Source organism: Panthera onca, chromosome C1 (assembly GCF_046562875.1).
Source record: "Panthera onca isolate mPanOnc1 chromosome C1, mPanOnc1 haplotype 2, whole genome shotgun sequence".
Lineage (NCBI taxonomy): Eukaryota > Metazoa > Chordata > Mammalia > Carnivora > Felidae > Panthera > Panthera onca.
Window position 1 is genome coordinate 197,384,345 of NC_138346.1, and position 22,314 is coordinate 197,406,658.

Genomic DNA, 22,314 nt, shown 5'->3' on the forward strand with positions numbered 1-22,314 from the left:
AGCAGACAGATTTCTAAGGGGTCAAGGGAGCTGGCAGGGTAATGGCTTGAGGGTCAGCTCAGGACTCTCTGGCCATGTGGGAAGCTGAGCTGGAGGCTTTTTGCTCCCAAGTTAGCAGAGCTAGTTCAGTGACTTCTTCCCAGATGTTCAAAGTACTTGTCCCCTATATGCCATCTTTTGGGGTTGCCTCCGTGGAAGGACGGAGAGCGCTATGCAGGAAAGACCAAAGCAAACCATGAGAGTTTTAAAACCGGTCTGAGCTTCCAAAAGATGATCATGGGATTGTGGGAAAGACAGCCAGACCAGGCTGTGCTGCTTTCTTGTTGGGCCCCCTATTTCCTGTCTGTCCCTCCAGCTCCACGCTTCACTCTGTTCTGGGTCTGACTTGTTTTGATGCATTGGCAGACTCCTTTACCTTCTGGCTTCTGGCTGGGCTCAGCCGATGGTAGTCTGTTGATGAGAGACAAGCAGAGAGAGAAGTCGGGGTATTTATTCCCCTGGCTCCCTCCACAGACCAGTAATATGATTGAGAGTCCCTGCTCTTCTTGAGGAGGTCCCTTTTCCAAAGCTCTCTCTCTCCTGGTTCAGATGACTATCTTCTCTGTCCATTCAGGCCTAGGGGTGGTGATAGCTCCTCAGTTGTTAGTAGCCCCTGGTCCCCATGCTGTCTCCCGTGGTTCTCCTACACCACCTATACCATTAGATAGATGGTATCTTCAAATTACTCTAATTTGGGGCACCTCGGGGGCTCAGTCGGTTAAGCATCCGACTTCGGCTCAGGTCATGGTCTGATAGTTCGTGAGTTCAAGTTCCGCACTGGGCTCTGTGCTGACAGCTCAGAGCCCGGAGCCTGCTTCGGATTCTGTGTCTCCATCTCTCTTCGCTCCTCCCCTGCTTGCGTGCTCTCTCTCTCTCTCAAAGTAAATAGACAAACATTAAAAAAATTCAAATTACTCTAATTTGAGCATTCCATCTGTTTTCAGTTGGGACCCTGATGGAGACATTTGCCAAATAACAATTCTTTGGGTGGACTTCAGGAAAGAGAGAGAATGTGAATTATTGTCTTGTGTGCCTAAAGCCTGAAGTATAGACTTTAGACATATCTGTCCAAGCATTTAGGCAAGAGCTCCGAGTGTACACACTTAGTCCCATTCCACCCTTCCGCTCTATTTCTTTTGGATTTGCTTTGCACACAGGCATGTTCTCCACCTGGCAACCCCCAGCAGTCCCAAGCTTCTCTGCACCTGATGTCAAGTCCAAAGGCAGGTTCATCTGTTTCCCAATGGACTCAACAAATTTCCAGGATTCTCATTGACTCGGCATGAGTTACAAGTCTAATCTCAAACCATTCCCTGTGACCAGAGGGATAGAGTAAGGAACTTGCCAGACCTGAGTCACGTATCCGCCCCTGGAGCTTGAAATAGAGGTGTCAACCCCACCCAAATCACGCGGCCTGAGAGTGGGGGAGGGCTGTTGCCAAAAGACAGTGAAGGTACTCTAACCAAAAGAGTAGGATGGCTGCCCAGGAAGCAAAACTACAGGAGTCTATAACGCCTGGCTGTGTGAATTCCGATACATGACCCACCCTCTGGAACTTTGGTGTCCTCTCCTCCGAGAGCACTAAAAATAGCTAATGAATATTGAGCAGCTATTGTACACAAGGCCCTAGGCTAAGGGTTTTAAATGAATTTTTGTTTGGCAGGTACCATTATTTCCTCCACTTTATCGATGAGCAAACCGAGAGTCGGAAAAGTAAAGTCGCATTTCCGGGATCACAAAAGCCTAGATGTAGCTAGAATTTGAACCCAGATTTGTCTGACCCAAGAGCACGCACCATTACAACAGACTGCCTCTCATTTTGGAGCCCAGCTTGCAGGGGTGTTGGAGGATTCAAAGAGATACGATAAAAATAACATATCCAACATTTATTGTACTCTTACTGGGCTCTACATGGATTCATATTCATATTCCCTGCCACAGGTCTCTCAGCCCTGAAAGCACCTGGCACAGCCCCTGGCCCGGTAGGAACTCAGAGTGGCTTCTCTCCCCTCCTCCTGCCTGCCTTTTCTTTTCACGTTGGTTCAAGTATCTCTGCAGCGTTGACCATTCTTGGTTCTTTGGTGTTGCACAGGGTCTCTGAGCCATTTCCCCGGTTGCCCAGAAGCTGAGAAGAACCAGGTTCAGGGCCTCAAGATATTGGAGAAGTCCTGATCGGGGGACAGGACCCAACCAGAGAAGAGCAGGAGGGAAAAGGGATATAGGGATGTGATGTGATGTGATGTGATGTGATGTGATGTGATGTGATGTGATGTGATGTGATGCGATGCGATGTGATGTAACGTCACCGCATCAGTGTTTTCCCCCTGAGCAGCTTTGGACACTTCTCCGGAGGACTGGGGTTTACCCCTATTGGGGAAGTGAGAGGCAGAGGCCTGATGAGTTCAAGGTTTCCCAGCTAGCTGGTGTGAAGACAGATATACATTCTGGTTTGCTCTCCAATCCCCCGCATTGCTTCTTTCTGAGGCTGGTTGTCCATTATTTTTGATTCTTCCTCTATTCTCTTTGTCCAGTCAGGTGCTAGGCCTTGGTGTTTCCCCCAGAGGACTGTTGTTACCTGAGAGATTGTTTGTTGAGAACTTTGGTTGAGTTTTCTCCATTGGGGTTGAGGGTAGAGGCTGTATCTTTCTTTTTTCTGTTTCTAGCCACCGCCGCATGTTTAATTGAACTTAATCATAGTGATGATTCATTCAAAGCCTCCCATGAACCAGTTACTTTACTGTCAAATTTGATCCTCACAATGACCTTGTGTTATAGCTACTGCTTTTTTTTTAAAAAAAAGAAGTTTATTTATTTTGAGAGGGGTGAGGGGCAGAGAGAAGGAGACAGAGAATCCCAAGCAGGCTCCGCACTGTCAGTGTGGAGCCCGACGTGGGGCTCGAACTCACAAACTGTGAGATCATAACTTGAGCCGAAACCAAGAATCAGATGCTTAACCGACTGAGCCACCCAGGTGCCCCAGCTGCTACTGTTTTATTCCTATTTGACAGAAGGGTCAAGTGCAGCTCTGGGAAGTTAGGTGACTTGTCTAGGGTCACAAGGCTAGCAAGTAGCTGAATGGTAAGCTAGTGAGTAGTTTGGGCCTCTCTCTTGAACTCCAGACTCACGTGTCCCAGCTGCCTATTCGACACATCCTCTTGAATGTTCAATGGGCCTCTGAGAATGAACATGCCCAAGACTGAGTTCCTGATGTCCACTCCCTCCTATCCGCTCAGCTAATTGCAACTACATCTTTCTTTTTGTTTTTTTTTTTCTTTTAAAAAAAATTTTTTTTTAATGTTTATTTATTTTTGAGACAGAGAGAGACAGAGCATGAACGGGGGAGGGGCAGAGAGAGAGGGAGACACAGAATCGGAAGCACGCTCCAGGCTCTGAGCCATCAGCCCAGAGCCCGACGCGGGGCTCGAACTCACGGACTGCGAGATCGTGACCTGAGCTGAAGTCGGACGCTTAACCGACTGAGCCACCCAGGCGCCCCTGCAACTACATCTTTCAATTGCTCAGGACGAAAACTTTGAGTTATCTTTAACTTCTTTCTCATACGTCGTAGCTCTAATCCATCAACACATTCTGCCAGCTCCTCCTTCAAAATCCCGACAGAATTGACCACTTCTCACTCTCTCTACTGCTCCCTGTCCGGTCCAACCTATCATCATAAGCCGCTGGTTTCCCTGCTTCTTTCTGCCTTTGCCTTCTTTAATCTGTTCTCAGCAGAGTCAGATGTCACCCTTCTGCTCAAAACCCTTCAGTGGGTAAATTGATGAGTAAAAGTCAAAGTCCTTACTCTGAGCTGTGGGGGATTATCTGAGCTGGTTTCCTGAGACTTCTCTTACCTCATTTCCGGTCTCCCCTCCCCACCATCACTCTGCTACCCGTGCTTTTCTATGCATTCTTACTTGACAGCTTTTGCACGTGCTGGCACCCTGCCTGGGGGAATCTCTTCCCCAAGATTCTCAACATGACTTGCTTCCGGATCTCTTTTAGGTCTTTCCTCCAATGCCATCTTCCTGGCGGGGCTTGTCCTGGTCACTCTATCCAAAATGTCACACCCTCCGATAATATTTCCTGTTCTCTTTCCCTATGTTATATATATATTTTCTCCTTAGGACTTACCATCATCTAAGATAACATATATCCTGGTTTATTGTCAGTCTTCCCACTAAAATATTTGCTCCATTATACCAGGGTTTTGGTCACTTTTTTTTCCACTGTTGAACCCCCAGCTCCTTTAGCAATGCCTGGCACATACTGGATGCTTAAATATCTGTTTTTGTTTTTGTTTTTTTTTAATTTTTAAACGTTTTTATTTATTTTTGAGACAGAGACAGAGCACGAACGGTGAAGGGTCAGAGAGAGAGGGAGACAGAGAATCCGAAACAGGCTCCAGGCTCCAAGCTGTCAGCACAGAGCTGGACGCGGGGCTCGAACTCACGGACCGTGAGATCATGACCTGAGCCAAAGTTGGACGCTTAACCGACTGAGCCACTCAGGCGCCCCTTAAATATCTGTTGAATAAATGTATGAATGAATAGAATGAGAGGGAGAGATGAGGGCTGTTGACTTACTCCATTGCTCCATGCTACCTCTCCCAACTCAATGGCTCTGTGATATACAAGTAGTTATTGGATGGAATTCATACTAGGCTGGGGTTCTTGGGGAGTCAATTAAATAGCACCCCCCATGCTTCAAAATGTTCTGAGCCACTTGAGAAATAAGATGAGGGAATGAGGCGTATGAAAACCAAAGCAGCAGTATCGGTAAAGCTGATATTGGAGTTTGTGGATAGGTGCTTCCTAATAGTGACCGCAGAATTGGGCCACCTTAACCACCCACTCACAGGCAATGGCTGATATTGCAGAATTTAAGGCATACAGAATGAGGGAGAATGCCTCCTCCAGGAAGAGAGGAGTGTGCAGAACTGCATGCCTCAGTTCTTTATTCCAAACACACAGATCAATCAAATAGCTTCTTTCTTTTAGGGGAGGAGTGAGTCGCAGGCAGAAAGAAGCCAAGAGGACCACACTAATGGCTGCCTTTCCCGTGGAAGGGAAACCTCAGGAGGAGGCTATGTGTATTTCACATATAACAATCCCCAATTAAAAAAAATAATAGTAGCTTTATTGGTATACAATTCACACACTGTACAATTCACTCTTCTAAAGTATGTAAGTCAGCGGTGTTTAGCATGGTGTTGTGCAACCATCACCACCCTCTGATTCCAGAATATTTTCATGGCTCCCAAAGAAACCCCACACTTACTAGCAGTCACTCCCCAACCCCCACCAACCCTTGGCAGCCGCCAATCTACTTTCTGTTTCTATGGGTTTGACTCTTCTGGCTGTTTTCTGTACATGGAATCATAAAAGATGGGACTTTTGTGATCGGTTTCTTTCGTTGAGCATAATGTCTTCGAGGTTCATTCCTTTTGTAGCATGTGTCAGTATTTCGTTCCTTTTTATTACAAATAATATTCTATTGTACGGACGCGCCACATTTTGTTTATTCACTAGCTGATGGACATTTGGGTTGTTTCCACTTCTTGACTATTGTGAATACTGTTGCTATTAACATTCATATACACATTTTTGTGTGGCTATGTTTTCATTTCTCCTGGTTATATACCTAGGGGTGTAACTCTATGTGTAACATTTTGAGGAGATGCCAAATTATTTTCCAAAGTGGCTGCACTATTTTACATTCCCGCCAACAGTGTACAGGATTATGAAGGCTTTAATTTCTCCACATCTTCACCAACACTTATTATTATCTTTTTTTTTTTTAATTTTAGCCATCTTAGTGGGCGTGAAGTGGTATCTATCTCATTGTAATTTTGATTTTGCGCATCTTTTCATGTGCTTATTGGCCATTTGTGTATCTCCTTTGGAGAAATGTTTTTTTTTTCAAATTATTTGCTCGTTTTTAAATTGAACTATTCTTATTGTTGAGTTTTAAGAGTTCTTTATGCATTCTAAATACAAGTTCCCTTATTTGGCATATCATTTGCAAGTGTTTTTTCCCATTCTGCGGGGTGTCTTTTCACCATCAAGAGATGGTGTCCATTGAAACACAAAAACTTTTAATGTTTAGAAAGTTCGATTTATCTAATTTTTTCTTTTGTTGCTCATTCTTTTGTTTTCATATCTAAGAAATGATTACCTGACCCAATGTCATGAGGACTTACTCCTATTTTTTTTTTTTAAGAGTTTTTGGTTTTAGCTCTTACATTTAGGTCTATGATGCACTTTTTTCCTATGATGCATTTTGAATTAATTTTTTTTTTGGCACAAATAGGGGCCCAACTTCATTCTTTTACATATGGATGTCCAGTTGTTGTCTTCATATTTTTGTCTAAAATTCATTGACCATAAATATAAAAAAAAAGACTGACTTGTATACTTTAGAAGAGTGAATTGTATAGTATGTGAATTGTATATCAATAAAGCTATTATTTTTTTTTTAATATGGGGATTGTTACATGTAAAATACTCATAGCCTCCTCCTGATGTTTCCCTACCATGGAAAAGGCATCCGTTAGTGTCATACTCTTGGCTTCTCTCTGCCTGCATAAATATAAGTTTATTTCTAGACTCTTATTTCTATTCCATTAATCTGTATGTTTATTTAAAAAAAATTTTTAAATGTTTTTATTTATTTTTGAGACAGAGAGAGACAGAGCATGAGCAGGGGAGGGGCAGAGAGAGAGGGAACACAGAACCTGAAGCAGGCTCCAGGCTCTGAGCTGTCAGCACAGAGCCCGACGCGGGGCTCGAACTCACAGATTGTGAGATCATGACCTGAGCTGAAGTTGGATGCTAACCGTCTGAGCCACCCATGTGCCCCTGTATGTTTATTTTTATATCAGTATCACACATTATTTCAGCTATGTAATAGGCTATATAATACGTTTTGAATTTTTTTTTTTTTTGGCTATTCTGTGTCCCTTGCATTTCCATACAAATTTTAGGGTCAGCTTGTCAATTTCTACAAAAAAAACCAACTGAGATTTTGACGAGCATTGATCGCATTGGAGATGCCGATCAGTTAGGGAGCCGTTATCATCTTACTCCTCACAATGCTCTGTTTATTTCCATCCATGAACCTAAGATTCCACACCCCTGCCCCGATTTACCTGTATTCAGTTTTTCTTTAAATTTCTTCAGTGTTTTATAGTTTTCAGTGTACACGTTTTGTACCTCTTTTGTTAAATTTATTCCTAAATATAATATTCTTCTTGTTGCTGTTTTAAATGAAATTATTTTCTCAATTTCTAGATTGTTCATGGCTAGTGATTATGGGCTGAATGCTTATGTCCCTACCAAATTATCATGTTGAAATCCTAAAACCCACTGCGAGGGTATTAGGAAGGGAGGGGGCCCTTTTAGAGCGTAATTAAGTCCCACCCTCATGAATGGGATTAGAGCTCCTATGAAAGGGACCCCAGAGAAAAATCGCCAACTGCAGCCTGGAAGAGGGCTTTTACCAGACCCCAAATATGGTGCCCCAACTCTGATTTCAGATTTCCCACCTCCAGAACTGTGAGGAATAAATTTTTGGGTTTTGTGTCACCCAGTCTATGGTATTCTATGACAGCAGCCTGGATGGACTAAGACACTAGCACATAGAAATTCAACTGATTTTTGCGTGTTGATCTTGTGTCCTGAAAACTCGGTCAATTTATTTATTAGGTCTAATTGTGCGTGTGTGTGTGTGTGTGTGTGTGTATTCCGTAGGATGTTCTATATGTAAGATCATGTTATCTGCAAATAGAAAGAGTGTTACTTCTTACCTTCGAATCTAGGTGCCTGATCTCCGACTCTTATCCTTATCCTTATGTCTTTCTTCTCACACATAGCCTTTAGCTAATCCCCCTCGTGTTTTGCTTTTAATTTGGAGTAGGAATTTGGAGACCTATGTCCTGAGCCAGCTCTGGCTGCTGATCTATTCCTGTTTCTGTAGGTACAAAATTCTTTGAAGAAATGACAAATCAAACTGAAATTACACATGAAAATTGTAAGTTTTTCTCCCTGTATCTACCACATACCAGACCCCATATTCAGCAGGGCCATCACAATGTTCATCTCTAGAGGGTGCCCATCATATAAAAGGTAACATGAATAATGCCCCCTGGAGGTGTGTGGCAAGATTGTCCTGATACTAAATGCTTATTTTTAATCCTCACAACAATGCCATGAGACTGATGTTACTGATACCATTGTAGATGTAAGAAAATTGGGGTTCAGAGTCGCTAGTGGTTTACTCAAGGTCATGTAATTGGTAAATCTGAGTCTAGCTTTGAACCCAAGCCTTTCTGATGCCATTATATCAAACTGTCTTTTGGGAAATATTATTTTAAAATTTAAAAATTAATTGAAAAAGCCATACATGTATGTGGTGAAGAATTTAACATTATACAAAGATATAGCGAAAGTAGTTCTCTTTCCTATTGCCATGATCCTCAGTCCTTCCTTCCCTAGAGGCAGTCATTATTATTTGTTTCTGTTGTTTCCTTCTGATTGTATATCTAGAAACTTATTTCTCCAGTTATATAGATCCTTATTTAAGACACATACACTCACACTTCTTGACTCTTACACATCTTTCTTTTTTTTTTTTTTAACTTAATGAATCTTGGAAATCATTCTATAACAGCACATACTGATCCACCTTATTTTTTTAAGTTTATTCATTTGTTTATTTTTAAGTAATCTCTACACCCAAAGTGGGGCTCAAACTCAAACCCTGACATCAAGAGTCGCATGCTCTTCTGGGGGCACCTGGGTGGCTCGGTTGGTTAAGCATCTGACTCCGGCTCAGGTCACGATCTTGAGGTCTGTGAGTTCGAGCCCTGCATTGGGCTCTGTGCTGACAGCATGGAGCCTGGAGTGTGCTTTGAGTTCTGTGTCTCCCTCTCTCTCTCTGCCCCTCCCCGGCTCATTCTCGGTCTGTCTGTCTCTCAAAAATAAGTAAAAATTAAAAAAAAAAAAAAAAAAAAAAGAGTCGCATGTTCCTCCAACTGAGCCAATCAGGTGCCCCCGGATCCACCTCGTTTTCGAAACAGCTATATACTATTCCATTTTGTCCAAATGTTCCCACACAGAAGGATGTTTAGATTGTTCCAGTCTTTTGCTGATACAAGCAATTCAGCAGACATCCTTATATGAATTTATTTGTACATGTCAAACTACTTTGGAAAGACCTTAAAACGTGAAAGGAACCATACAAAGACAAGGGCTTTCGTGATAGGGGTGATTGCAGTTGTCTTCCTGCAACACGGTCTTCTTCTCTCTCGAGGCCCAAGGCCTGACCGTCAGCGCTTTCTAGTTGACAGGAAAGCTCTCCACCACTTGCTCTAGCAGTTGGAATAGAGCATCTCCCAGGATTCTCCGGCGTGGAGTGGACAGCACTGTCCAGATGGGTTTGCAGGCATGGTTAAGCCTGGGTCTTGGTCTGTTCTGGGAAGAGGCGCCGAGCTACTGATACTGGGGTGCAGCACACCGAGGACTGCAGGGGTAGCCGGATATCACACCTCCGGAGATGACCTTGGAGGGTGCACTGGGTGCAGTTTAGCTACATCAGGCTCTGACCTGTTTTCACCAGGAGAGGGCAGTAGTGAGCTGCCTAGCACGGAAGGCTGTCTTCCCTGTGCAAGTCACTTCTGTCTCCCGCAGCTCCACAGAGGACTGAGCAGGTAAGCCTCTCTATTCTTGACGGAGGAAGATGTGTTAGAGGAAATCTGGTAGAACATGCATCTTGGACAATAGAAGACAAAATAAAATCAAGCTAACCTCCCCTGCCCCATGAAAATAGTTTTTTCTTTTCTTTTCTTTTTAAATGTTTTATTCATTTTCTGAGAGAGGGGGGTGGGCGAGAAGGGGCAGAGAGAGAAAGAGGGAGACACAGAATCCGAAGCAGCCTCCACGGCCCGGAGCCTGACGTGGGGCTCGAACTCACGAACCATGAGATCATGACCTGAGCTGTAGTCAGACGTTTGACTGACTGAGCCACCCAGGCACCCCCATTTTATTTTTTCTCATAAATATAATACACACACATTATAAAAACGTCAAACAATATATGAGTATAAAGAAGAAGAAAAAACTGCCTGAAATCCCATGGCATGAAGTAACCACTATTCTTTTAGGATTTTTTTTTTTTTTAAGTTTATTTATTTTGAGAGAGAGAACACAGTGGGGAAGGTGCAGAGGGAGAGAGAGGGAGAGACAGTGAATCCCAGGCCGGCTCCACACTCCCAGAGCAGAGCCCGATGCGGGGCTCAAACTCACAGACTCTGAGATCATGACCTGAACCGAAGTCAGACGCTTAACAGACTGAGTCACCCAGGCACCCTGTAACCTGTCTTTCCTGTAGCTTGGAAAATGTTGTGGACATCTATCTTTGTCAATACCTTTAATGTTAGAGGCCTCAGGACTTGTACTTACATAAATGCTTCTTAAAATTTTCCACCCAAGTTACCCCAAAGGCAGAGAAGATGAATGAACGTGTTGCTGGGTGGTTGGTGTGTGAGACGGTGTGAGGTGCTGAAATGTAAGAAATATTGGGCTCCTACCTTAAAACTCAGACAAATGTCGCATTAAATCCCATAACATCCTTCTATCCCACCCCCTTGTTTATTTTTTATTTATAAATATTGTGGTTTTTTTCTCTCCCCAATCTTCATAATATTCTATTGTGTGTATATACGTAGCATCATCTATTAAACAAAACACAGTGATGGACATTTAAGTCACTTCCAGTTTTTCTCTAATATAAACACTACTGCACTTATGCATATATATTTTCTTTTGTTTGACTATATTATTAGAACACAGTTCCAGAATGGGCACGTTTAAAAATAATGATAGGGGTAGGGGTGCCTGGGTGGCTCGGTTAGTTGAGCATCCGACTTCGGCTCAGGTCATGATCTCGCGGTCTGTGAGTTCAAGCCCCGCGTCAGGCTCTGTGCTGACAGCTCACAGCCTGGAGCCTGCTTTAGATTCTGTATCCCTCTCTCTCTGCCCCTCCCCTGCTCATGCTGTCTCTCTCTCTCTCTCTCTCTCTCTCTCAAAAATAAATAAACATTAAAAAAATAATAAATCTTAAAAAAAAAAAAAAATGATAGGGGTGCCTGGGTGGCTCAGTCAGTTAAGCATCAGATTCTTGATTTCTGCCCAGGCCATGACCTCATGGTTCATGACAGCATGGAGTCTGCTTGGGATTCTCTCTCTCCTCTCTCTCTCTGCCCCTCCCCCTGCTCGCGCTTTCTCTCTCGAAAGAAATAAAAACTAAAAAAATACAAATAAAAATAAAGATATTCCTTTCCTCCTCAATGCTTTTGAAAAATCGGTGCAAATGAGATGAAAAGGGTGCCGATAGGGACAGAGCTTGTATCTTTAAGCTTCCTTTGCTCGTCCTGTGTGGGACCCACCAACGGACTGGCTCTAGGCTGGTACCCAGTCTCTCTCCTGCATTCAGCTCACACCGATTATAATGGGTTCTTGGGGCCCCCAAGTGTGCTAAGCTCATCTTTCCATCTTATCTCAGTCTTCACAATAACCCAGTTGGGTAGGCATTAGTATTCCCATTTTCCAGAGGAGGAAGCCAGTTCAATGAATCCAGGGGTTTTGGCCACGATTACAGTTAGTACTGGGATGTGAGGGTGTCCTGATTCAGGAAGCCAGGGTCTTCGTCAGCCTAGAGAACAGGACACTTAGCAGCAGACTTGTTCCTGGGCCGGTTGTCCAAAAGCCATTTAGTTACAAGTAAAAACAATGCAAAACAAAACACCACTCGAGCTATTTTAGGTTATAAAAAAAAACAACAACCAAAAAACAAAACAGGGGAGGGTGATGGCAGGGGAGGGCATTATGTGAATCCTGAGAAATCTCATGGAACCCAAGAGGAGAAGTAATTAGTCTCAGGAGGGACGAGGAGGCCGCCTGTACTCGCTCGCTCTCTTTCTCCTCTCTGTCTCTCTGGGAAAACATGGCCTCCAGCCTCTGCTTCCCTGTGTGCGGCAGCCTCATTCTTGTCCTTCGGCAGATCAGCTTCCCTGCCGCTCTGTGCCTGTGACCTTCTCCCAGCTCCCAATTTGACATCCCTCAGTTTAAGCACGCGGCTCTGTCGCTAACAGAACAGTTAAGGGCTTGGCTGCAGGCACAGCTAGATCCACTTGCTCAAAAAATACCGTTAGGAACCCATCTCTTTCCATTTCTCAGACCTTTTTCTGTGTTATTCCTAGGTAGGCTTTCCTCTCATGGTGGTATCATTACCACTAGCAGTGCTAGCCTTGTAGTCTCGTGACCTAGCTTCGGGTGTGGAAAGCGAATGTCTCCTTTCCAAAAGTTTCAGCTCTGATTGGCTTTGATTGAGTTATAAGCCCATCCTGAGCCAATCACAATACTCAGGGGGTAGCTATTTCTGATTGGCTAGCCCTGAGAGTCACATGACCATCCCTACAGCTGAGGGGGGGTCAACCACAAGGGACAAGGGGGTGGGGAGGACAGTTCCCTAAAGGAAAAATAGGGTTATTAACAGACATTCCAGAACCTACTGTTTTTAAAACAGTGGATTGAGATTTGTACCAGTAACCTCCAAGGGTATGTTAAAGAATCCTGGGGGTGCCTGGGTGGCTCAGTCGGTTGAGCGTTCGACTTCAGCTCAGGTCATGATCTCCACCTCGCGGGGTTCGGTGGGTTAGAGCGAGTTGGGCTCTGTGCTGACAGCTCAGAGCTCGGAGCCTGCTTGGGATTCTGTGTCTCCTTCTCTCTCTCTCTGCACCTCTCCTGCTGGCACTCTGTCTCTGTCTCTCTCCTTTAGAAATAAACATTAAAAAAATTAAAAAAAAAAAAAAAAAAAAAAGAATCCTGGTGGAAGGGGGCGCCTGGGTGGCTCAGTCGGTTAAGTGTCCAACCTTGGTTTTCGGGTCATGGTCTCATAGTTCATGAGTTCGAGCCCGCGACGGGCTCTGTGCTGACAGCTCAGAGCCTGGAGCCTGCTTCCGATCCTGTGTCTCCCTCTCTCTCTGCCCCTTCCCCACTCACACTCTGTCTCTCGCACGTTAAAAAAAAAAAAAAAAAAAGAATCCCGGTGGAAGGCAAAGAGATGCCTTTCATTTTTTAATTCAGTATCCATGAGTTGAGGGTCTTACTACCTGTGCTCAGTACCGTGTGAGGCACGGGATACACGAGTGAGTCAGATAGACAAGGTCCTTATTTTCACGGAGACCAAATTCCAGTAGTGTACCAACAAATAGATGTTTCTTGAGCGCCTACCAGGTACAAAACACACACTTCCTTTCTAAAGAGAGATAAAATGTGGTTTTACGATATATCAAGGCAGATAAAATAGCGATCCGTCAGAAGAGCAAATGGTAAATGCCCAGAGAGTTACACGAACAAGAAAGTGTTCTGAGAGAGAAGGCTTGGCTGAGACCGAACGCTACTACTGATGACAGAAATGACAGCAATGGTTAATGTTCATTCAGTGCGTTGCTGGGTGTCAGGCTAAGAGCTTTCTGAGCAATATCTCCTTTAATCCCAGTAACAACCCTATTAAAAATGTACCCCATGTTGCAGAGGAAGGAACTGAGGTTCATAGAGGTGAAGTGACTTGCTCACCGTCACTCAGCTGAGGAGTCGTAGACTCGGCCCTTGAACCCAGGTCTGTCTGACTTCAGGGCCCGTAACTTTATCAAAAAACCCTGGGCCTGGGAGGAAGAACAGGAGATGAGATGCTGGGCCAGAAGATGTGGGCAAGGACCACATATCCCTGGGGGGACAAGGAGCCAGCAGGATCAGGCTTTGTTCTCTCTGTGCAGAGGGTTTTCTCCGCTTCTCCATACACGCGGCAGAAAGTGGCCGTCCCCAGCTTTGGGTCCGGTGCTTAAACCCTACTCCCTGGTGCTGACTACAAACTGACAGCCCTGTATGCCAGATATGATGCACAAGATCTGCTTAGCTGGTGGCATTTAAAAGAATGAGTTAGTGCCCAAAATTCGAAAATTGGTAAATTTCACATAAAAAAAAAAAAAAACAAACCTGGAAAATCGGAATATGCGACAAGCCTGGGCTTATATTCCCATGGCAACCATCTGCTGTCTTTAGACGAGGCACATACTCTCCATTTGCTTGGGCTCTTTCACGCGTTTTTATTACTGACGTAACCCTTGGGGGGCATTTGGACTAGAGTGGCCGTATCCCAGTTTCATAGTCCCAGGAGATAGAATTCAGCTCAGCGTGGGTCGGATGTGCACCTCTGGTTCAAGACATCCTGGGGATAGCAGGGCAGGCTTCGGTGAGGTCAACGCGGGCATCTCGGGGACAGTCTTCAGCAAGGTCTGTGGGTAACAGTGGGTCTTCAGGAAGAGGACTGTAGCTGGGCAGACACTCGAAGACAGGTCCAGTCAAAGCGGGGGGAAGACTGAAGGCCTAGAGCCCACTTATAATAAGCTGCGCGGTGATCTAGGCTTCAGGTCATGATGAAGGCAGAAACCAGGGGGATGGGAGGGAAAAGGGGAGACTGAGAAGATGTGAAGAGCATGGTGGTTTTGTATGCAGGGCGGGGGGTGGGGAGGCAGGGTGACGTTTGAGCCTCTGGCTTGGGTAACACGGTGAAAAGGTGGTGTTGGTAGGCAGGTGACATTTGGAGGAGAGATCGGGGCTGGAGATACAGTGTGGGAAGTCGCCAGCAAAGAGGTGGAGTTAAAGACTCCGGACACAGGTTAACCCTGCAAGGGGAATGCAGACCGGGAGGGGAAAGGGCTAAGAGCAGAACCGGGGAGCAACCTTTAAGGAAGGGAGAGAAACCCATATCCCATACCAAAAAGTGCTGGCTGCAGAGGGAGGAGGACAACCGGTTGGCTGTGGCCTCAGAGAAACCCAGGAAGGAGACTTTAAAGACTAGGGTGGGGTCAGTGCTGGGTGTTTAGAGAGGGCGGGAAGGAAAGGCCTGGAGGCAGTCTTTGTCAATTAAGAGGTCATTGATGAGCGTGATGGTGTTGGAGTGGCTGGGTTAAGTTGCTAGAGGCTGAGAAATTAGTGGGTGGGGAGGCTGGGAGGCAGGGTGTCCACTCTCCCTAGGACTGGGGTGTGGAGGGACGGAGAAAGTTTGTCCAAGAGCTCGTGTCAAACAAGATTCCGTGGGAAGGCCTGGCGGCAGGCTGCTAATGTCTTGTTCCCAGCACCCACCCGGGAGGGCCTGGGGTCAGGTGCCGGCTTGTTTGTGGCACCTGCATGAAAGTTCAGCCTAGGGACCAACAGAGGGAATTGCCCTGAGAGGAGAGCAACCTAACTTTGTGGCTGGGTTTTCCCCATTCTGCATCTGGTTTCCTTGACCCCACCGATTGTCTTGGGCTGGTTTTGCTGAATGACTCAGGAGTTTGAGCAAGCTTTGCTACTTGGTTTCACAGCTCTGGGGGAGGGGAGGTCAGATTCTTTCCTGATAACTGGGAAACAGTCATTAGATATTGAAAGAAGGACAATTGGGCCCCAGCTTCAGAGAAAAAAAAATGTCCTCTAAGCACTAGAGAATTCTAGTGCTTGGATCTGGGAGCAAACAGCTGATGCTGAGATGCTTTTCCTCTCTGCCTCCCCACCCCCTCCAGGTCTGAATAAAAATAACAATATCTAACAGTCATTGAGTGCTTTTACTCACAGGGCCCTGCACTGTCTGTGGGCCCTGTGGCCCTGTGGGCCCTGTGGGCTTTATCTCTGAAGTCGACTACTCTCATTATCCTGTTTGACAAGAGGAAGTTGAGAGTGAGAGACAGGAAGTGGCTGGCCTGGGGCATCTAGCCAGTAGCTGCAAGAGCTGAGAATTGACTGCCAAAAGCCATGTTCTTTACCACTAGTCACCACTGCCCTTCTTAGGATGTCTCTAGGTGACCCAGCAAGGCTGAGGGTTTGGTGAGGGGCCCCCCCCAGATGAAGATCCTGCATAAGTGATAGGAAAACAAACTTCTTTCCAGCTAGGATTTCTATTGGGGAGGAAGGGACAGGATCCTCTGAGCTTGTTCAGAGGCTCCATGTCACCTGAGACCCCTTCCCGTGGCTCCCTCCCCACAAGCTTCCAGGTTCAGGGATAAAAGCCCTATTCATCGGGACTCAGAGAGCTGGGTCTGGAAGTTGGCCCTGGCATCGGCCAGGGATTAGTCCCTCCCTCCCGGAGCCCGCCTTCCCTGCCCCTCCCTCTGGCCTCACACCTGGTATCTTTTTCTGGTGTCCCGGAGCCAGGGCACACGAGGCCCAGGTGGGCACAGTGTAGCTTTGTCACACAATTTCATATGCTGTGTGGCCCTGTTGTCAGCGCACACTTGCAAGGGTTCCTGTGGAATCCAGCCTCCGGTAAACACCCAAAGAGGAGGAAGTTGGCCAAGCAATGAGCCTGTGATTGCATCAGGACTGACGCACTCCCTGCCTCTCCCCACCTCACTCGCAGGGGAGCCAATGGGGCCAGGCCCAGGCCCTCTCCCCTTCATTCAGCCTGGGAGAGAGGCTAACAAGGCCAAGGTGATAAAGGGGATGCTGGGGAGGGAGGGATGTAGACCTCAAGCTGCACCTTCCTCGGCCTGGGAGAGAAATAGCCAACACTGTTGAAATCTAGAGAAGGCACAGAGGGAGCGTGGCTAGAGGAAAGGCTCCAAAAAGGCTGGGAAAGTAATGTTTACAGAATGTGAGCCAGGTGCCATGTGACAATAGCAATAATATCTGACTTAGGACACATCAGGAACAGGAGCTCTACTTCTGTAATAAGTAACTAGAATTTTGCTATCGGCTGGTGCTATGTGGTTTACGCACATTATCTCATGTAATTCTAGCACACTCTTATGAGTTACTGTGATTATGATTACTAATTTTTTTAATGTTGTTTATTTCTGAGAGAGAGAGAGAGAGAAAGAGAAAGCATGAGCAAGGGAGGGGCAGAGAGAGAGGGAGACACAGAATCCGAAGCAGGCTCCAGGCTCCGAGCTGTCAGCACAGAGCCCAACGCGGGGCTCAAACTCATGAACTGCGAGATCATGACCTGAGCCGAAGTTGGACGCTTAACCAACACTAAAATATTTTTTTAGTGTTTATTTTTGAAGGAGAGAGAGACAGAGCGGGAGTGGGGCAGAGAGTGAGGGAGACACAGAATCTTCTGAAGCAGGCTTCAGGCTCTGAGCTATTAGCACAGAGCCTGATGTAGGGTTCAAACTCAGGACTTGTGAGATCACGACCTGAGCTGAAGTTTGAAGCTTAACTGACTGAGCCACCCAGGTGCCCCTATCGTGATTACCCTTTTAAGGTGAGGAAACTGGCTCAGAAGGGTTAATGTTCGGAATTCTCCAGAGTCACTCAGTTGAGCATTGGAGAGTTGAGCTTTGAATCTGGGCCTGTTTTTTGCTTCATCATTATATATTAATGAATGTAACTTTTCTCAACAAGAGGTAAGGTAGTTATCATTAGCTTTGGTTTACAGATGGGGAAAGTGAGGCACAGGACAGTGAATTAATTTGCCTGGGGTCATAGTGCAAGTCTCAATTCTTGTCACCCTTAATCTGATGCCTTCATGCTCAAGGCGAAGGAATCCTGGGGCGCCTGGGTGCCTCAGTCGGTTAAGCGTCTGACTTTGGCTCAGGTCATGATCTCACGGTTTGTTAGTTCGAGTCCTATGTCAGGCTCTGTGCTAATAGCTCAGAGCTTGGAGCCTGCTTTGGATTCTGTGCCTCCCTCTCTCTCTGCGCCACCCCCCCAAATAAATAAACATGAAAAAAAAAAAAAAGGAATGGGGGAAGGAATCCTTGCTCCAGCGTTTCTAAGAGTCCTTCTCAGTGCAGTGTGGGTTTCATATAGTTTCTTTCCTCCCTGGAAGGTCACCTCTCTGGGCAGTGATAGAACCGGCACCTGCCTCTGCAAAGTCACTTATACTGGCTCTGCTGACCCAGCTTTCCCTCTGGACTACCACCTGTCTGAAAGTCAACTCTGGCTGTTAAGTCTTTTCTTTGTACCTGCTAGTGCTGGCCCAGACGAGGGCTTGTTTGAATGAATGGATTCGCTGAGGAGCTGGGATTTGAACCTAGGCCTTTTGGGCTCTGCCAGAGCCATTTCTGTTCCCTTGCTGCAGACCCCTCTTACCCAGGGAGGCCTTTAGTTACACAAGCTCAAAAGCAAATAGCCAAGGCAGCAGACAAGCTAGCTTAGAATCTTTCCCTTGCCTCCCCTTTCCTTCTCCAGAAGCCAAGGAGAAACATGAAAGCTTAAATGTGCCCTGAACCAGTCTCAACCCCCAAGTCAAAGAATGCAAAAGGTGAGGAGTCGCCATGGAAACAGCAGTGCCCGGTGTGGTGGTGAATACTTACTCAGTTCCTGCAGCATCACTGAGGAAGGCCTGCCCAGTGCCTGTCTGTCTGAGGGTTTGCATTTTCTGGCTACAGGGGAGCTGCATTTCATTTGTTCCTCTTAATGGGACGTTACAGGAGACTTTTGCTTTTCATTGCTTCCATTTTCTTATAAGTGGAAGGGGAGGGGGGAAGAAAAACCAACAACAAATATTTTCCTCTCCTCCCAAGCCACTCAGAGAAATGCCAAAAAAACACCTGCATCCCCATCCGAGGCTCTGTCGCCACTGGTCACAAAACCCCATCATCACCTAAATTGCTCTATTTTAAAGGTTTGTGAAAACTGCATCAAATTGATTTTTCCCATATCACCCCTATCTGTTATTTCTGCGGTTTTTCTTCTCGAGTGCTGTATTTCCTGGGAACAGGAGAGCAAGTCTATATGAAAACTTGAGGCACTCTTATGTGGTTTGGGAACCAAAAACTAAAGGTGTGTGAGAGAAGACCAAATTGTTTTTCTTTCTTTTACTTATTCAGGTATTTATGTATTTATTTTTACCTTGGGTCTGTTGAAAAAGATTTGATTCACAGATTCAAACTTAATTTAGCTTTATGACTTAACCAGTATTGAGCAGAGAATCTTATACAGGGACAGAAAGAACCTTAGGAGTCACTTGGCTCAGATATAACACTGTATGTTAATTATAGTTCAATAATAATAATTTTTAAAAAATAAATCACTTGAAAAAAAAAATAAATCACCTGGCTCAGACTTTTAGATGTCAGTTATAGTCAAAAGTTTAAAAAATGAGGAGGGGGACCTAGAATTGGTTGCCAGCTTTTAGTTTGGCCAGACAAGAACATTAAAGAAAGATAACTCCCATGGACTACAACCACTGCTTCATAAAAGGACATTTTCATACCAAAAAAAAGTAGAAAAGGTATACTCTCAGAATGAAAGACTGTCCTTTAAACTGAACAAGTGTAGCATATAAAAATTCATCACTTTATTTTACTTATTTATTAAAAAATTTTTAGTGTTTATTTATTCTTTGAGAGAGAGAGAGAGAGAGAGAGAGAGAGAAAGAGAGAGGGAGCATGAGCAGGGAAGGGGCAGAGAGGGAGACCAGAATCCAAATTAGGTTCCAGGCTCTGAGCTGTCACCACAGAGTCCGACACAGGGCTCGAACTCATGAACCGTGAGATCATGACCTGAGCTGTAGTTGGACGCTTAACCGACTGGAGCCACCCAGACGCCCCCAAAACTCACCACTTTATTTTCCTCCTTTCCCCATGAGCGAGTCTGAGGATGGCCGTTTGAGAACCGAATTTGGTTTATGGTTCCTACCAGTATTTCTTGGGGGTGGTGCCTTGGCCTTTGCTTGGATACCTCTGGTGGCTGGGGCACTGACTGCCTTACGTCTTTGGATAATTGAAGCTATGACTTCTTTCTCATCATTCCTGCCCTTCTTCAGGCTGCTTAGTGTCCCTCCTACATGCTCCCTCATCTCCCCTGAGGTTACCACTTTTGTGGTACTTATCTCAGAGGTGTTGTAATTGTCAGTTGACACATTCCTCCACAAGAGATTGTCAACTTCTGGAGGGCAGGATCCACCTCTGTTCACGGTTGGCTCCTCGGGCCCATCCCATGGCAGAAGTTCATCAATAATTGTTGACTGAAGGAATGAATTTCTTGGCACCAGGCCGATGATTGTGTGACATAAAGGTAAGAATAATCATGAAAACAACTAAAATGTATTCAATGTGCACTATATCCTAAGCAGTTGATGTGATTTTGATCAGGAACAGGCTTTTATGTCAAGGCGTTTGGAATTAGACGAAAACGATACTTTATGAAGCGTGGTGTTTTAAAAGGAATAGTTTCTCTGGGAATTTATCATTCAGAATTCCCCTAAAAGGGCTCCAAGATCTATGTGCAAAAATGTCCCTTGCAGTACTGTTTGTAATAGCAAAATATTGGAAGCAATCCAAATATCTATCACTAGGGAACCGGTTAAGTAAATTATAGTTTATCCATACTACGTAGGCAGCCTTTCAAAGAATAAAGTAGATCTATATGCACTGACTTGGAAAACTGTCCGAGACATATTGTTAAGAGAAACAATCCCATTTTTGTTAAACATACACATGCGCGGGAGTGTGTGCATTTATGCATAAATAAATACACAGAAAAAAATCTGAATGTACAGAGAGAAAAGTCTAGAGAAACAATATAATACAACTTTTTTTTCAGAGAGGGAGAGGGAGTGAGAAAGAGAATCTGAGCCCAACCCTGAGATCATGACCCGAGCCAAAATCAAGAGTCAGACGCTTAACTGACTGAACCACCCAGGCGCCCCTAACACAAAATGTTAATAGTGGTTCCTTTTCTGGGAATGATTGTGGAGGACTTTTACTTTATTAAATATTCATCCCTATAAGAAGCATGTCTTATTTTTTAACAGCTTTATTAAAGCATAATTTACATACCATAAAATGCATGTATTATTTTTAAGGCTGGGGGAGAACAGATTTTTTATTTTTTATTTATTTTTTGAAAGAGAGAGAGAGTGAGAGAGAGCAAGTGGGGGAGCGGCAGAGAGAGAGAGAGAGAAAAAAAAATCCTAAGTAGGCTCCACGCAGATGTGGTGGGGCTAGATCTTACTACCCTTGAGATCGTGACCTGAGTCGAAATCAAGAGTCAGATGCTTAACCAACTGAGTTACCCAGGTGCCCTGGGAGAACAGATTATTTATTTATTTATCTATTTATCTATCTATTTATTTATTTATTATTTTTTTTTTTTTTGAGAACAGATTTTTTTTTTAATTTTTTTTTTTTTAACGTTTATTTATTTTTGAGACAGACAGAGACAGAGCATGAATGGGGGAGGGGCAGAGAGAGAGAGGGAGACACAGAATCGGAAGCAGGCTCCAGGCTCTGAGCCATCAGCCCAGAGCCTGACACGGGGCTCGAACTCACGGACCGTGAGATCGTGACCTGAGCTGAAGTCGGAGGCTTAACCGACTGAGCCACCCAGGCGCCCCAAGAGAGAGAGCAGATTTTTTTTAAAACACCACTGGAGGGGCACCTGGCTGGCTTATTCAGTGAAGCACGTGACTCTTGGTCTCTTGGTTGTGAGTTCAAGCCTCACACTGGGCATGGAGCTTGCTTGAAAAAAAAAACCAAAACACCCACCACTGGAAGGAAAGGCTTCTAACATTGAGGCTAATCTAGTCTTTTGTCCCTTTGCCTATAGGTCTGTTCCCTTCCCCACAGTGGGTCCCCTTACCCCTTCTCAGGCTCTCAATATCTCTGAGTGGCTGGGACATTCTTTTTCTTTAGCTGGGCTCATAAAAGGAGGCATTGCACTGGGTGACTTCTGCCATTCTTTCAGACATTAATTCAGGGAGGTTCATAGTCCAGCTCTCTCTCTCCCACCAAAACTCATTTTTAGGGAGGCTCTCATAATCTTGTTCTCATTACATGAAAATGGCTGGTGAAATCCAGTTAATTTTTTTTCCCTTGTAATGTTTGCATTTTAACAAAAGATGAACTCTATTTTGGCTTGAAACCAAGAAAGAAACCTCCAATTCTGTAGTTTATAGGCACACAAGCTAAGGATAGCGTAGGGGATATATTTTGGGTGGGGGGCAGGGTAACATTTTCAGCACCTTTGAAAACATACCAGTAGTCAAATTAGGATCACTGGTGGGGAGATGGGTACTCCAGGTTACCAGTAGGTATGATGGGGCCCACTGTGGCTGGGGTGGGATCGGGGCGGGGGGGGAAGTCAACATTCTGGCCATAGCACTGGACAGAATTAAGACAACTGTGTACCATTGGGGAATGCATCTTCTCAGTTTCACAATGTGACCTTGACTGCCCCATTTAACCCAGTGCTTTGATGTCTCAGTGTGTAGAAACATTATCACAGTCAGAGA